This window comes from Rattus norvegicus, chromosome 6 (assembly GCF_021556685.1).
Source record: "Rattus norvegicus strain SHRSP/BbbUtx chromosome 6, alternate assembly SHRSP_T2T, whole genome shotgun sequence".
In the NCBI taxonomy this organism is placed as follows: domain Eukaryota; kingdom Metazoa; phylum Chordata; class Mammalia; order Rodentia; family Muridae; genus Rattus; species Rattus norvegicus.
Genome location: NC_141539.1, coordinates 10456847 through 10471192, shown reverse-complemented (window position 1 = coordinate 10471192; position 14346 = coordinate 10456847). Strand labels below are relative to the sequence as shown.

At 37.5% G+C, this 14346-nt stretch overlaps 1 protein-coding gene across 49 annotated transcripts in view; it reads right to left on the bottom strand.

The window, feature by feature from the left end:
• Window positions 1–14346, bottom strand: part of Nrxn1 (neurexin 1) — a 1143874-nt gene that overhangs the window by 87452 nt on the left and 1042076 nt on the right.

Below are 14346 nucleotides of genomic sequence, written 5' to 3'. Positions count from 1 at the left end.
AACTGTTACTCTAGCTGTCCATGACATAATAAGAAACTTTAATGTTATGGCTTGGATGTAGTCTTTTCCTTCAACAGTCTCTGCGATAGACACGTGGTATCGACTGTGGCAATATGAAAGCTAGAGATCGCTGCAAGGGGGGTAGACATTTCTGCAAGGTAGGGGCTACACTTTTGGAAGAAACTGGTTTAATTCTGTACATACCTGGAAAAGTGGGTAATTACAATGAGCAATAGTGGTGATCCTGATCCCTGCTCTCCTGCCTTGCCTAGTGACCACATTTTTTTAAATATAGGTGTTTCTACTATAATGCCACTTATCACATGACTCAAACAAGGAGTCCCTCACTACTACAGAATCAATGCTAGCACTCTTCAAGTCCGGAACCACAAGCTAAATAAATGTCTTCGAAAAGTATCCTGCTCCAGACATTTTGCATTATAGCAGAAATATTCAAATACACTCACATTTTTCCTGTCATGCAAGTCTAGCTTAAATTTTTTATTGCATTTACTTTACCTATTGCCACAGCATACATATGAAGTTAGAGGACAATATCTGCAAGTTGGTTTTCTCCTTCTATCATATGTTCCTTGGAGAGTGAACTCATGCCATGAGGCATGGAAGAAAGTACATTAACCCACTTAGCCATCTTATCAATCCCAATCTACCCTGGTTGTGAAGTTTAGATGATATCTTCAAGAGCCTATCAAAGATCCAATGACCTTATTCCATGTAGAACTCTATAAATATCTTATAATTCTAACAGTTTACAGAATATTTTCACAAATCAAGAAATTGACTTCATGGATTATATTTCTCCAGGTCTATAGATACACTTCCCAAAGGAGATTCAATGTTTTAAGCAGCATCAATCAAGCACAATGACAATTTTTTTTCTTTTTGAAACAGGGTCTCAACATGTCACCCTGAGTGACCTCAAACACAAATGCAGACCAAGTTGCCTTTACCGTACAGAAATTCTCCTGTCCACTCCTCAATAGTGCATGGGTTAAAGCCATGTGTCACCATTTGCACGAGTTGTCTAAAGGAGTTGAATTAGGATGATATACACATTGACCAAGAGTCCTTGGCCCTACTATAAATATGTTGGAAAGAATATACATCAGGCAATAGAGAAAATGTAAGAATTCAATGATCTGAGTTTGTTTCTTAGATGTGGAAAGAATCATGATTAATAAATTTGAAGGCATGCAGAAAGCATGTGAGTCAAGAATCGATGGAACATTCTGACCCAGAAACCCTCCATACAAAAGTCCACAATGAGACCTTGAACATCATAGAAAACATACACATGGTCTATCTTGTTACCTGGCATTGTCCTGACTTACAGAATCTCAAGTGGCAGTCATAATTCAATACAAATAAAGACAAATGCATTAGAGTTCTGCATATACAAGAATAAACAGCGTTCTGCTTCAGCCTGGAACAGCTTCCTTCTGGTCCCAAAGCAACAAGATTATAACATGAGCCATGACATCATTAGGGAGTGAGTGTATATGTTGGCTGTTGGTGTTGTCAGCTTTAATTATGAGGTTTTCAAGAGAGCTGGAACTTTTTTAATATAAACTATTAATGACATAAAATATCTCTGCAAGTAAGCAAATCACAGGGAGTCAGAAAACCCATGAAGTTCTCAGTCAAAAGCCTACAGTTACCAACTATTATTTTCCCCCCAATTTTTTTATGAACAAGTAAGTGTTTAGCTGAGAATCTCCCACAGTTATTACAACTTTAAAACCTATATTAACAGCATGAGGGACAATAGTCAAAAATGCATGGCTTGTACCTTGACTAAAAAGTGACCTTAGCTTCTAAGAATAGCTCTTGCTATCAGCTTGTGGCCATCGAATATAGAAGGCTTTATTAAAGATACGAGATTGACAAGAGCGTCTAGGAGCCTACTGAATGAACATTAAAGTTGGAACTCTTCAATTTGTTTCCTGTGGGCCAGAGCCAAGGTAATGCTGAGCCTTGAAAGAAACAAAAAATAGCCTGCTGGAAATATCTTTACTGAAAGGAAGCACCCCACCTTGAATTTAATGACTTTCCTAGTCAAGTGTCCTTTGCATTTTCCTATACAACCACTGTATATTCTTCTTCCTTGAAAATGCAAAGAAACCCTGTCCAGAATTCTATGCCTCTGTGAAGAAAATTGCTATTGTGTACAATTAGCATATTTACTAAGGTTTGTCATTACTTTGGTGATTAAATTCATACAAATAGAGAGACATCCAATTCAAGAAAATTACATGGTACAGTAATACAATCATAATGGTCGCCTGACAATTATTAAAATATACCAAATTTTTCCTTACAGTAAAAGTATTCACCAGAGTAGCTTTTGAATAAGATCATTGCAGCATTTTCTGCTTAAATATGCTTTTCTGTACAGAGAATTATAATTACATTTGCATAACTGCTATAATCAACGTAGAATCGTGGCTGAAATTTTTGTTCTCTAAATCTCTATTCTGCCACTTCAAGAGTTCTGAACCCTACTTTGGGTTTGTGTAATGCTATTTTAGTTTGTAATAAATTAAATATAGTTTTACACGTTTCATATGAATAAACCATCTTAAAACAGCACAAAATAAAGCTACATTGTGTAATTTTAGTCTTCAAAGAGACTATGCAAAAATTTACAAAATCAATTTTTTTCTAACAAAAGAAACATACAGAAAAAGTCCCATCCAAATCACAAAATGTAATAAATGATATTCACATGGTTATGGGAAGTGGGAGTCAGACATCCACATCTAAGTTTTAACACCCTGTACTTACTGAGGTTAGATGTAGTGGCTGAGATAATTTCTGTCCCATTGCCAGACCACAAAACAGTGATTTCCTTTGAACGTGATCTTTGTCTCTGATAAATTCAACAGACTACCTTGGTACCTGATGTTTCAGTCATGCTCTTTTTCTTTTCTTTTTTCTTTTTTAAGTCAAGTCAAATCTGAAGAAAATAGTAATAAGCACACCTAAAATAATCTGGAACTAGACTTTTAGAAGCACAGAACAAAACAAACTTCTCCACTAAAACTTTCCTTCCTCTGACCAGACTTAAGAATGTCAAACAAGATCCTCTCAACAGTATGCGCCCTGGCAGGTCTCAGGAAGGCAGACAGAGGCTCTGCCCAATCCTTCTAAACTCTAGTTTGTCTCTGGTCCTGCTGCAAGCTGTTTTTGGTTACCAGCTAGCTCTTCAAGGCAATAAGCTCTCCTGGGACCAGACCAAAGCAAAATAAATTCTCAGTAGCACAGCCACGATGTATTTCCTGAGAGAATTACTGTGAAGTCACTCTAAGAAGAAACCCTAAAGCGTTTCTCAAACACGGGATTTCAAGCTCAGATCCCTGGGCAAAGATGGCAAGTCTAATTCATTCTTGTCAAAGCTTTTCTATTTTGGAAGTCTGGAGCCTTGCTCAAAATTGCACAGGAACTGTTTTAATGACCAATTAAGTCAGACTGAAAGATACACAGAAGTAAACCTGCTCAATGAGTAATAGCAAAGGTCACACGGATACCCAAAGGGGTATATATGGAGTTTAGGGGGGAAACTGAGATAAATGAAAGATAATTAACTAGCATGGAATGTTAGCCTCATATACATGAGGATTTGGAGGATTTGGTGTTTGTTTACTGGTGAGCAACAAAGTCCAGATACATACATACATACATGCATGCATACATACATACATACGTGTATAATACATACATACATGCATACATACATATGTGTATAATACATACATACATGTATAATACATACATACATACATACATACATACATACATACATATATTAGAAAGCATGGCGAGATCCCTAGAGGCTCTAGAATCACCATTATTTGTAAAACACATAAATTAATAAGATATCATTCCATCTCTCAGGAGACGGTATTTCAAAACAAGATCCCACTATGTAGCTCTGGCTGACCTGGTACTCTCTACTAAACCAAGGTAACCTCAAACTCAGAGAGATCTTTCTTCTGTTTCTTCCCAATGGCTGGTTTTAAGAGCATATACCTCTATGCCCAATGACATAAAAATGAGAAATGTCATTTTCTAGAGAAATAGAGTAAAAAGAAATCAGGCAAAGAGTTATAGAAACCTTAAATTAGATGCAAACTAAGTGCAATATTCTCAATTTCCTCTCATTTTATGTGGATGAAAGTTACATTTTATACAGAAAATATACTTAGTACACAAATAAGTGAGTATACTTTTAACACGAATCTTCAAAGTAGCCTTCATTTGATCACTGCAGTTAACCCATGGGATGGAGTGGGCTCACTACCTGACCGTGGTACGCTTCTGGGAACCTTTAGTGTTTTTCGCTTTGTCCTTTCCTATTGTAGTAAAGGGATCTTTGGGAAAAGACACAGCCTTTTCATACTGAAGAAACCACATCCGATTTCTTAAATAAATTCCATGTTTTCCATCAACATTACCTCCACTGAAAATCTGCATGACATGTAGATAACAATTTTATGTATAGAGCATGACATTTATTTTCATTTCTTTCCTTTTGTATCATGTTTAAAAAGTGTTTCGAATCGAGCCTTTAAGGAAGGAACTTGTAAATGAAGGAGGGCGTGACTTTGGGTTCTGCTTTTGGTTTGGACAGGATTATGCAGAACAGCCTCAGCAGAGTGCACATGTTCAATATTCTATACAAATTATTTCATTAGCTTTTGAAGTTTTCAAATTAAATGCTCCATATAGGATGACTCTAACTTCAATTTTTGAAAGTAGTTGTTCTGGCACCCAGGGATATAGAATTCTGTTTTAACAAAAGAAAAGCTTTAAAAAGAGTCTTAGTGTCCTTACTGCAGCTTGGCGCTGAGCATTACATTGATGCAATTCCACAAAACAAGAATTTGTTTTACTTACAATTTTATTGACCTTTTCAACTAATACATTTATTAAAGACCTCATGTGTAAAAATAGCTGTTTATTGGGTATTAGGTATTTCTGTTTCTTAGACATTGAAGAGCACATGGACAGGATGGTTTGCAAAGTTTGTTCTAGAAATAAATGGCAACAGCAAAAGAAGAGATAAGGAACTGACTGAGAGGCTCCTGAGAAACTTTCTAAATGTAGGCATGGGGTACCTAGGAAACAGCTCCTGATGCTTGCATGAGGGACAGAGTAGGATTCAGATTTGTTTGTATATTAATTTCAAAGAATGGTAGAGTTCAACAGTGATCAAATGATGGTTAAATTAGGAAGGGTTACATAGGAAAAACATTACATACAAAAGAAGAGCAACATGGGCAGCTGGTAAGAAGATGGTTAAGGGTGGGAGGAAATAGGTATTAAGGTCACAGTCTGGACACAGTAACAGACTATAGTTTGATAAGAACAAAACTAAATGAAAATAGAACTATATTACAATACATTGTGTTGAGGTATTGGTGGGTATTCAGAGTATAAGTAGGTATAATTCCTTTATCAACAGTAGCAATACCAAAATGTAACTGGAAGACTAGTTACTAAGGCAACTAACTCTTCAAAGGTAGCAGCCTATGTACAGGGTACTTACTGTGTTTTCTATACTATTCTAAGGACTTTGTGTATGCCATTTCATGGAACCTAAAATTTTCAACCTGGCATAGTTAGCATTTAGGTTTAAATAAGTCTTTGCTGTGGAACTGTCCTGTGTATCACAGGGTCTTTCATAGCATCTGTGAGCTTCCAGAATACTCAAAGTTCTGGGCAAATAAAATTGTCTAGGCGTTGCCCAATGGCCCCTGAGGACAATCTCTCCCTAAGCCAGAACCCCTGATCTATCCTTTTGTTCATTCACTGTGTTTGTTTTTTTGAGACAGGGTTTCTCTGTGTAGTCTTGGCTGCCTTGAACTAGCTCTGTAGTATAAGCTGGTCTTGAACTCAGAGATCTCCCAGCCTCTGGCACTAGAGAGCTGGGATTAAAGACTTCCCAGGTCCAGCGATTTATTCTTACCAAGCAACTTTGGGATAAATTTCATTAACATTTAAAAAATTAACTCTGCTTCTGTAGATTAAGCAGATAGATATTGAGTAAATTGTCTAAAGTTCACAGTTAACAGGAAGTGAAAAAGCCTGCCTAAAGACCCTAGTAACTTATTTTCATGGCCTGAAATCTTAACTTCATCCTGCCGATTGCTAACCTGTAATCTTTTTGTACAGGAACGGAGTACAAACCTTATTACCAAAACAAGAGTCATTTTAGATAAAGCATTAGAACACAGTATAGCATTTATTTTAGGCAATGTTTTATCACAATGCCTTTGTCAGGATTTCTGCCATATATTTTACAATTTACCCAAAGTCTGTGTTTCTAGTTGAGTGAAGTTTTAGCAACACTAAAGAGATTTCAATGTATTTGACCTTTGACCAACATCATAATAGCCATTAAGATTTTTAGTGGTTCTCCATTTTTTCTGGCCTCTGGCTTCATTTTGGGAGGGGTAACAGGTAAAAAGCAGTCCTTCCCTTCCCCAAACTAGACATGATACAATGAGTGAGGCATATCTGACACCTTTCAAGTATAATACACTATATAGCATTCCAATGAGCCTACATAAAGGAATACATTCAGGACATTTTATTTTGTTTAGAACATTCTTCCTCCCCTTGTAATTACAGATGAAAAGAAAGAAAAATAATGCTATGAGCAAGGGATATGCCTTTTTTTAAAAAATGTGAAGTGTTTGGCAGTGAGTGGTGGTGGAGACCTTTAATCTCAGCTTTTGAGATGCAGAGGCCGGCACATCTCTGTTTTTAAGGTCAGCCTGGTCTACAGAATGAGTCCCAGGACAGACAGGGTGACACAGAGAAACCCTGCCTTGAAAAACAGCAACAAAACCCAAAGAAACAACAAAAAGAAAAACAAATTGTCTGCTGTTGCAAACATGCCGGGATAAGTGCTCAGCTTATATCTAGCTGCAGGAGGCAGAGGCTGAAGTCACAGGAAGTTGTGTGATCACTTAGAATGTTTACCATAAAGAAAACAGACAACAACTAGTGTTGGAGAAAATGTGGTAAAATAGGAACTGCATTTATTGTTGGTTATGCATAGACTCATAAAACCACTGTGGAAATAAGTGTAAAGGTTTCTCAACAATTAGCAATAGAACTACTACTTGAACCAGATACACCACATCTTGGGAGATATCCAAAGGACTCTGTTACCTAGAGAAGGAATGTTTGCACGGCTATGTTTGTAGTTGCAGGCTCATGACAGCAAGGAAATGAAGCCAGCCTAGATGTCCAGTGAGAGAAGAATGGATAATGAAAATGGGGTTCATATGCATAATGGAATTTTATTCAGTTGCCAAGAAATAAGAAAAATTGTAGAAGAAGAGGTATCTCTGGAAAGTATCATATTAAGGAAAGAAATACAGATTCAGAAAGACAAATATCACATGCCTTTTTATACATGGATCCTTAATTACATATTTGAATATCTGTACCCATGTGGGATGAATGTGGCTATGAACTACAAAGAGGACCAGGAGGGTACCAAAGAAGTGAGAACAGACAGCGAGGGAAATAGAACACACTGGAATGAAAGTAGTGAGGACATGGCTGGGGTGAAGAGTGTGGAAGATCCAAGTTCAGGGAGTAGGGAGAGAAGAGGGTGGGAAAATCCACAGAAGCAAACTGTGTTTGACAATGCCTAATGTCATATGTGATATTTAAAACAATGAATGCATACTTTAAAAGATGGTAAAGAATGTTCAGAAACTCCCTTTACTGAAAAGCCCAATAGTGATCATTGCTGAAGCAACCCTGGACTAATGGACAGGGAACATGGCTGTGGAAGACCCTTAAGTGGTAACTTCCATGCCCCCGGTCATATGAATGAAAGACAAGAAAACAGTCAAGGGCTTTACCATCTTTAGCTGTTAATCACCATAGAGGAGGCAGAAAACAGAAGTGACAGTGAGGCGAGTATTAATATAGTTGAAGGTGACTTGGCACCATAAAGCATTCATTTGGTCTAGAATGTTCTCCTATGGAACTTCAAATTCAGCCTAAGAGTCTGATGTTTCATAAAAAACTGATAGAAAAGTATTACTCTTGCAGGATTTTGATAGTCTTATATCAAAATCTCCAAGCAAATATTTCTGACAGTATGCATTGTAGTATAAGCAAGCACTAAGTTAAAATGGATGAATTGCCTCAAGTAAATATGTAAGTATGCAAGGAAGTTTGGTTATTTTTTTCTTCCTGACATTTTACTGAGTGAGAAACAGCACTCCATGGTATTTTAAAATATCATTTAAAATAGTTTTTATATATTTGTTCCTATTCCTTCTCCTCTCCCAACTCCTCCTCAATTCTCTTCCCCTTCTAACTTCATGGTTTTTCTCCTTCTCAAGAAGATAAAGAAACAAAATTAAAACCAATTAGACTCAAATAAATAAATAAAACCAAAAATATACACAAAGTTGGAGTCCTGTTTGTATTGGCAAACTATTGCTGGACCTACCCTGAGGCCTACCCTGGTGTGTGTGCAATTTACTGGTGATACTCCATTGAAAAACTGATTTCCCCTTGCTCCACAGGTGTCAGTGGCAGTATCTCCTTCGTTAGGAGAGAAACTTTATGTCCATTTCCCCTTCTCATGCTGGGAATTTTGTGCTTGGACCCCATGCTGTGCTGTCACAGACTCTGTGGGTTCATACGTGAAGATATTCTACCTTAGGAAGACTCCTTGAAGTTGAATACAGACATCCAACTATGTAATCAAAACTATGGAAATAGACAAACCACAAGGAAATGACAAAAACAACCTGGGTCTGGCATGAAGCCCAGAGGCTTTAGTGACACCAGAGGGAAGATTCCTGTGTCCCTCAGCATAAGGCCCTTTTACAGAGTTCCAATCAATTCAGTTTACAATGATAGAGAGAATTGAATTTAGAGATTGGCTTAATCCCCCTACCAGTGAAAGTAGAGTGAAGAGAAGAGACTGTGTATGGAAGGAGAATAGATGAAAATGTGTGTACTCATACAAACACAAAAAGGCCTTATGCTCTAAGAAACCCTATGCTGAAGAATAGGCTGTCACTCTTCTGCGATAGTGATTGGGAGAGCTACAGTGTTCATGACAGTGAACCTGTGGCATCTGAGACTGTTAAAGCCCATTCAACCTTCCACTCCCTCGAAGTACACAGTTCTCTTTTATTTCAACTTGGAGAGAGAAGATATATCTTAGCTTACAGAGTCTAAGACATGATGCTCTAAATAGACATCTGATCAGCATTTTATGAAATGAAAATATCTAGAAATTCCTACTATGTAAACTCTTTGAAACTCTCTGGGTGGTAAATGGGATACTGAAGGGGAAGCATTACTCTTATTATTTATGCATTCTAATGTGTCAATTCCATATCCTCTTCCTCCTTTCAAATATGCAGTAAGAGTTCCCAGGTGATAAATTGTCAAAAAATGTTTTGAAATGAAAAAGCAAAATTATCCAAAAATTACTCCCTAATATCATGGAAACAGAACAATAACACTATCAAGGGAGACAGATGTTAAACAATAAAAGCTACTGCTGAGTAAAAATCTAAGGAATTGGAAAGAGTCCCATATTTGGGAGAAGTGTGGCTTTGTAAATAGCAAACATGATCATTTTGTTTTCCAATTAAAGTGTAATAGCAAAAAGCAAACTATCACCCAGAGAAGCTCACTGACTTTGCGCTCATGTAAATATGCCAAGTTTTCTACAGGTTGTTTTCTTTGGGTAAAAACTGGAGAAGCACATATATAGGATCTTTCCAAATTCATCCCACTTTCCAACCCAGGTATCTTCTGATGACTTATCAATTTACAAAAGCCTTCAAATTAGGAAGTACATTTAAACTTAATTATAAAATACATGACGAATAACAAAGGATGGGTGCCGTCTTGTGTGCCTCTGTGTGTGTGTGTGTGTGTGTGTGTATGTGTGTGTGTGTGTGTACGATATACGACTACAACATCAGAGGCTTTAAAGAGCTGTGGTCTGTACCTTGAGTTGCTGAGCTCCCCTTCTGAGACAGTCATGTAACTCTTATTCCCAGGAACTCTTTAGGAGAGCGCTGTTTAATTGCTGTGGTTGAGAGTCTGAATCTGGATGCTGTGTTGTTCTGAGAGAGAAAGCTGCGGATTTTGATGTTGAGTACTTGACTTTGCATAGTGTAATAAACCTTTAACCTATTATGAGATGACACTTTCCCTGCCTTGGAAACGTGTCAAAGGGCTCCTGACGAGCTGAACCACTAACGTTCTTCATGAACATAGAACGGATGTGAGAATCTACAAATGCAAATGATTATTCTTCACCAGTATGGAAGTCACAGTGTCATTTCCAGAGCCTGCTGCAGCATGGATAGACTGGAATTTTCTCAGATGATTGTGTATAGTGCTGGCCAATCTATACACATCAGTTAGTTGTGTATTAAACAGGACAGAACTTTCCGATGCCTATCAAATTACTTTTTAAATGACCAAAGCTTGCTTTGTCTGCTACACAGAGAACTATTGGGGCCTTTGACAGCATGATGGACTGCTGAATTCTACAAAACAAAGGCATAGAAAGATGATGTGAAAATTATTTTGTGGCCCATTCCAAACCCTGACTTTACGATAAAATGGTAACCAGAAGTTCTTCACTTGCTGTATCATGAACTTGCATAATTAGCACATTTTTTCTTGATTCTTTTAAAATTTATTTATTTACTTACTTATTTATATCACGAACTCTGCTCCCCCTCTCAGCCCCACCTCACAGAGTCTCTATGTGATATGAGGCTAAAAACAAACAGTAACAACCAAAAAGGTTTAAAAAAACAAAAAACAAAAAAAACAAACAAACAACACTTTTTTGTAGCTGCAGATAATCATGTCCTAAAATTTTGATTGTTGGTTTAATAGAAAAAGTATAGAATGTATATAGACATCAAGGTTGCTAGATATTTGTAACCATTCTGGAGGAGCAATCCACTCCCGAGCAATTATTATTTCTTTCTGTTTCTCCTTAGTGATACAGGGAAGTTAACTGTTTCACCAAGATTTTACTTTCCTTGTATGTAGACTGAACTAGACAGAACTAATGTAGACCGTGTTAACAGTGATATAACTAGAGAAATGGGAGCATACACTGCCGTGAGCTCAGCACCTCACATCCACCTCAGTGCAGGTGAAGTGAAATACCAGCAACACAGTGACTTCGCAGTTGGGAGTACAAGGAACGGTACTACTGAAGATACGTACCAGGTAAATAACGGTAAGGGAATAGGCTGCAGGGCAGGTAGCAAGCAAACTAAACTTCATATTTCTTAATCACTCCCTCAGCTTTGCAAATCCTTCCAAAACATGACCTCATCTGTGCTCTCATCCTCCCCAGTGGATAGCGCTCAATTACTCATCCCATCCCTTAGCACAATGGAGAGCTCACTTTTCTTCTGCCCTGGTTGACCTGAGTGACACTCCCTTCGTATACATTATCTTATGTTTAGCTTAATATGGTCTCAATAGCAAGATTGAGAGTTGCTTCAGGACAAGGGGAAGCCTATTCAATGGCTCTCCTGTGCTCTTGGCTGGTGTTTTAGAGTTGGATATAGACTGATTATTATTAGGTAGTTTCACAGTATATGTTGTTATGAAATGTCAAGTTTGTCATTGTAAGTACACTTGAGTGTATTCATTAAACACAAGTGAAGAATGGACAATCCTCATTCAACCCTTAAAAGCCAAGTAGCTATGACACCAAAACTAATAATAATAACAATAATAATAATAATAATAATAATAATAATAAAAATAACAATAATAAAAGGTGAATGTATATGTTATGTCGTGAGGTGGTTCCTGTGCAAGATTTCTGATTTTCTAAAAATGCAACTGAGCTGCACCTTTAATATTCACAAAGTTGCCATATAAACAGAAGAAATGGATTTAATTCATATTAATTATATATTTAATGAAAGTTTGTGTATATTCCTTTAATAAAGCATTTTAAATATGGATTTATAAATTTCTCAACTGTTTTTACATTATATTGTTGTAATTATTCTAATTAAAGAGTTTAACAGCATAATGCCCTAGCAATTTTGCACTTCTATATCTCTCTACCTTAAATTTCTTCACTTGTTATTGAGAGTGTGAATCTGACATTCATCATCTGAGGGCCCACAGTTCCACACACAATTATTTCAACACTCAGCGACCTGAAAATTTCATGTTTATATTTGTTAACTATTCTTCATATGCATAAACAGTGCTAAAAACTCAAATACACACCATACACAAACAAATGGGCACACACACAAACACACACACACACACACACACACACACACACACACCGGAAATATATACACTTCACACACATGCGTACACACATATGACCACAAATGCATAAATATACACATATATTACCTGACAATTGCATATAAATTTTAAAAAACAAAATGCTGCACTTTACTTTTTTTTCAGGAAGTTTTTTGATGGATGGAAACCCTTGGGAAGTCATGAGTATAAAAATACATGTTCAGGCTTATGCTCTAAGATCAAGAATCGACAAATGGGATCTCATAAAACTGCAAACCTTCTGTAAGGCAAAGGACACTGTTGTTAGGACAAAACGACAACCAACAGATTGGGAAAAGATCTTTACCAATCCTACAACTGATAGAGGCCTTATATCCAAAATATACAAAGAACTCAATAAGTTAGACCGCAGGGAGACAAATAACCCTATTAAAAATGGGGTTCAGAGCTAAACAAAGAATTCACAGCTGAGGAATGCCGAATGGCTGAGAAACACCTAAAGAAATGTTCAACATCTTTAGTCATAAGAGAAATGCAAATCAAAACAACCCTGACATTTCACCTCACACCAGTGAGAATGGCTAAGATCAAAGACTCAGGTGACCTAGCAAGCACAAGGCCCTGGGTTCGGTACCCAGCTCCGAAAAAAAAACAAAAAAACAAAAAAACAAAAAAAACCTCAGGTGACAGCAAATATTGGCGAGGATGTGGAGAAAGAGAAACACTCCTCCATTGTTGGTGGGATTGCAGACTGGTACAACCATTCTGGAAATCAGTCTGGAGGTTCCTCAGAAAATTGGACATTGAACTACATGAGGACCCAGCTATATCTCTCTTGGGCATATACCCAAAAGATGCCCCAATATATAACAAAGACACATGCTCCACTATGTTCATCGCAGCCTTATTTATAATAGCCAGAAGCTGGAAAGAACCCAGATGCCCTTCAACAGAGGAATGGATACAGAAAATGTGGTACATCTACACAATGGAATATTACTCAGCTATCAAAAACAATGACTTTATAAATTTCATAGGCAAATGGATGGAACTGGAAAATATCATCCTGAGTGAGATAATCTAATCACAGAAAAACACACATGGTATGCACTCATTGATAAGTGGATATTAGCCCAAATTCTTGAATTACCCTAGGTGCACAGAACACATGAAACTCAAGAAGGATGACCAAAATGGGAAGGCTTCACTCCTTCTTTAAAAGGGGAACAAGAATACCCTTGGGAGGGAATAGGGAGGAAAAGTGTGGAACAGAGGCAGAAGGAACACCCATTCTGAGACTGCCCCACATGTGGCCCATACATATACAGCTGCCAAACTAGATAAGATGGTTAAAGCAAAGAAGTACAGGCTGACAGGAACCGTATGTAGATCTCTCCTGAGAGACACAGCCAGAATACAGCAAATACATAGGCGAATGCCATCATTTAAATCACTGAACTGAGAACGGGACCCCTGTTGAAGGAATCTTAGAAAGGACTGGAAGAGCTTGAAGGGGCTTGAGACCCCATATGTACAACAACGCCAAGCAACCAGAGCTTCCCGAGACTAAGCCACTACCCAAAGACTATACATGGATTGACCCTGGACTCCAACTGCATACGTATTAGTGAATAGCCTAGTAAGAGCACCAGTGGAAGGGGAAGCCCTTGGTCCTGCCAAGACTGAACCCCCAGTGAATGTGATTGTTGGGGGGAGGGCGGTAATGGGGGGAGGATGGGGAGAGGAACACCTAAAGAGAAGGGGAGGGGGAAGGGTTAGGGGGATGTTCGCCCGGAAACCGGGAAGGGGAATAACAATCGAAATGTAAATAAAAAATACTCAAGTTAATAAAGATGAAGAAAAAAAAGGATACATTTTCAAAGAAAAATAAAAATTCTCTCTTCCTAAAAGTCTGTCTAATACCGGTTATCTTTTTCCCAAAAGAAGTATGAATAATAAAGTTAGGAATGATTTCTTACATCAAATTATATTCAATATCAAGCTTACTGTATATTT